The following is a 4305-nucleotide window of genomic DNA, read 5'->3' on the forward strand; positions in this document are numbered from 1 at the left end:
TATCTCTGATCGGGGTCCTGGTTTTAGGGCGAATCTAGTGGGGGAGCTAATGGAAAGGCTAAAAATCAAGCATAGGCACTCTACTCCCTACTACCCACAGTGTAATGGTTTGGTCGAAAAAGTGAATGGGCTGATTTGTAAGATAGTTACCAAGCAAGTACACAAGCACCCCAAGCACTGGGATAAAAAATTGAGTGCGGCTCTTTGGGCCTACAGGACTTCATTCAGGACCTCACTTGGCTATACTCCATTTCACCTCGTCTATGGCCAAGAGGCTTTGCTTTCTATAGAGGTGGAACTGGCCAGTTTGCGTGTTTTAGTAGCCAGTCAAGAAAAGAATCAAGATAAGAAGTTAGAGGAAAGGATCTTGGATCTAGAGAGGCTGGAGTTAGACAGAGAAGCAGCAGTCCAACACTATTCCATGTAGGCTAAAGAGAGGAGGAAGACATTTAATAAGAAGTTGGCTAGCAAACACATAAGGGAAGGATCACTTGTGCTACGCTATGATAACCGTTTTGATAACAGAAAGGATTCTAAACTTGTGTTCAAGTGGGAAGGGCCATTCATGGTCATAAGGAGATATCCAAATGGCAGCTATAAGCTAGGTGACATGGATGGGAAGGTTCACAAGACAAGGGTAAATGGATGCGACTGAAGCCTTATTTTCAAAGAAATATGAACACTTTGGCGCAGTCATTCAATGAAGAGCCACAAATGAGGGGGTGCAGTCCTCCTTGCTCTACTGGACCATCATTAGCAAGCTAGAGGCATGAATGCCTCTAGCCTAAGGGGAGGGCTAATGATCCGGGTTTTTTACTACCCGGATTACTACCACAAAATTTGGCCAAAACCCCTATCAAGAGCTTACCATATCACTTTGGGTTTACTCTTCAAGCAGTAGGTATGCTACATTGCTTCTCGATTATGATAACTCTAGCAAATGGGGGGAACAAGTTCTTAGGAGGCATCTCAATGTAAAGGGTAAAATGGATGGTTATCTTAGTAAAGATGGAAATGGAGTACACCTAGGAGTTGAGTGAGTGCATAGATTTTTCAAAGGACTAGCCTCCAATTACACATGGGCTTCGCCTGCATCACTAAGATTTGGAATCTATCACCATCATTAGAGGACACCTCACCCTAGCACACAAGTCAATATCCACATCATGGTGTCGTTTGGATCTTACACAAAAGCTTACAAGCATGGACCCCTTCTGTCACATGCTTATATGTATTTATATATATATGGGGGACTAAAGTCAAAGCAGCTTTTGGAAGCTATTTTTTATAATCTCAATAACTTCCAAGAAAAAGCGAATTTCAAGAAAACTTTCACGTAGCCAGATTGGTTTCAACCTGATCTACAAAGTTGCAGAAGAAACTTTTTTCAAATTCTTCACGGATTTGAAGTTACAAAGGCGTAGACTGCTGGCTACATGCAATTTGCTTCTCTCTTTCACCACACCAACTTTCCATTCTATCCTTCTTGTAAATATATTATAATAATGTGCTTTAAGCACCCACCTCTTGTAATCTAGCTCCCTTTCTCTATTTTGTCTACCACCACCCTTGGCTTCTTGCATGATGACCAACGTGGAGACTTGTCCCATCCGCTATTCTCCATATTTTCAAAGATACCATATATCATCTAGGATCATGTTAATCAAGAAGATTATCTTAATCTAATCCCTCATGGAGGCTATATAAAGAGCCCATGGAGAATGAAGAGGGGAGGAGGACAATGACAAGTACATGAGAGCACTCTAAAATACCCTCATCTTTTTGAGGTAAGTTATGAGTAATTTCTTTTATTATGTAGCATAATGGCTAGCTTCCTCTACCTCTTCTCCTCTTGTCTCCCTCTCTTCTCATCTTCTCATTCCATAAATACATAATGGAAAGCTTCCTTTACCTCTTCTTCTCTTGTCTCCCTCCCCTCTCATCTCTCTCTCTCATATTCTAATAGGGTGTCTAGTACATATAGTCTCTCTTGTAAATTTGTGTCTTGGTTCTTTTGATTCTCTTTGAGAAAAGGGATGTCCCAGCCCATCCTCCCTTTGGCTAGGTGGTGCCCCTCTTTAGTTTTCTTAGTGAGGATTGGAGGTTGGATGGGTAAGAGGCAACCCGTTCATCATTTCAGCCCTCAACGTAAACAACGAGCAAGGTAGGAAAATAGCAAGAGAACTTTGAAATAAAGGGCAAAAAGTTAAAGTCGAAAGGGAAGATTCTACATTGGATGAGATTTTAATTCTTTCATTCAATAAACATATAGAGTCCTTCTTTTCAAACTATGACTTGCGAATTGTTAATCTGGAAGCACTAACAGAAACTTGGGATTATGACAGGAACAAAAGATATTATAGTAAGACCGCACCCCCATCGAATTATGTTCACGGAAGAGGAAAGAGCGCAATACATCATCACTCTTGAAAGTCGTGTCTACAACCAATTTAATTTTCGAACCATTCACAACGTAGAGGGTGTGGTGGTGGCTAAGGAGGATGCGGCCAAGAGAGTCATCGAATAATGCAACTTGACCAAGTACCTCGAAAAATTTGTGCAAGAACCTGACCACACAAAGTGTGTGGAGTTTCTTAGGACTTACAACCCTGACAATGAGTGCGGCACCATCACGGTAGAAAGGGGAGAAAACGACAAACATGTACAGGTTCACTTAACCCCTACCTTGGTGGAGAAGGCATTGGGATTGTAGCCAAAAATAAAGAAGAAGTAGAAGAGGGATGTGTACGCCATGCTGAAAATGAAAAAAGGAGGATGTACTAACTAATGACGGCATCAGCATCCAGGACATTTGTGATGCAGAAGCCAGATTGTAAGAAAAGTTAGTACATGCGCTCTTCTCTAGCTAGAGCTACAATGCCTTAATGCATCGAATCAACGTGCCTGTGCTCGAGAATGTAGCGGCTCACACCTTGCATGAAGTTGAATCGAACGCTTATGTATGCAAAACCATTGACCAGGTGGCTAAAGCACTGGCTTTAGGAAGCACACCAGCAGGAGGAGAGTCCCCAGCTTTCAAGGCCACGAAAAGAAAGAAGGCCTCGTCCAAGGCCTTGTCTAAGGCCTCGTTTATTGCCTATGGAAGCATTTTGACTGCGCTCATCCAGGAGGCAGTGAAGGAGACACAAGATGCAGAAGAAGGGGAAGGAGAAACACCTGATAGGTCACCCCCTCACCAGGACCAAGAGAGGTCCAATGACAGGACTCATACTGATAAGGAAGGGCAGGAACAACAAGAAAAATCGTGCAAAAAGCAGGCCAAGAAACCCAACAAGAAGACGGCACAAAAGAAAAAGAAACCGGATGAAGGCCGCAAGAAGGAGAAAGAGGATTTGGAAAAGGCAAAAAGACAATCCCTCAAGGAGGCCGAGGAGAGGGAGAATAAGAAGAAACAGGAAGAAGAAAAAACAAAGGAAGAAATCAACAGGGCTAAAAAGGTGTCAAAATAGGAGGCCGAGAAGAGGAAAAGGGAAGAATAGGAAGAAAAAGAGGAACTAGACGAAGAGTATAGGAAAGCTGAAGATGAAAGGCAAAGAAGAACTACTGAGGAAGAAGAGGAACTAAGAAGGAAGGAGGAGGAGGACTTGGCCAAAGCCACACGACGATCCATTTAGCAACAGTGCTGCAGGGCTGATGATCAGGGAGCCTGGAGCCTGCTGATGAGGGAAGAAGGGCCTAGAAGTCACGCTGCCCGCTGTCCTTGAAGGCAAGGGCAAGGCCCTTCTCCATCCTATCCCCACCCTCATGGTGCCCTCCACTTAAACCAACCACTCTCACCCCTAGCATCCCCACCAGCATGGAGGTCTCCAACTTCCTAGCCTGGATGAAATATTTTATCAATAAAGAAATGGCCCAGGGAAAGAGCACGGAGACCATGGCCACAGGGCAAAAGAGACCAGCCACCACAGATGCTAAGTCGAGATAGGACCAGAAGCGTTAGAGAGTGGAAGCCTCGACCACCCCAATCCACACAACAATGATGCCATCAGCCAATTACGACGAGTACGTCACTGAGTTGCTCTCCAATTGGAGAGGGCTAAGGAGGAAAAGAGGATGATGGAGTGCATGCGTACGTACATGCCACACAAACGATCGGATGTACGCAAGGTACTTAAGAGTGGGGCCTCAAAGCCCGAGTGGCTAGATGTGGATGACTGGCGCCGACTTAGGGAGGAGGCTACAGATTCTCCAAGACGTTGGAGACAATAGTGCGAAGCGGCAAGGGCACGATTGGAGGCAGGAGTGGTCCATCATCTTGGAAGTGGTAGCCATAGGACATATCTG

The sequence above is a fragment of the Lygodium microphyllum genome, chromosome 5 (genome assembly GCF_053477565.2).
Source record: "Lygodium microphyllum isolate KBCC chromosome 5, Lygodium_microphyllum_v1.1.10, whole genome shotgun sequence".
NCBI classification, from domain to species: domain Eukaryota; kingdom Viridiplantae; phylum Streptophyta; class Polypodiopsida; order Schizaeales; family Lygodiaceae; genus Lygodium; species Lygodium microphyllum.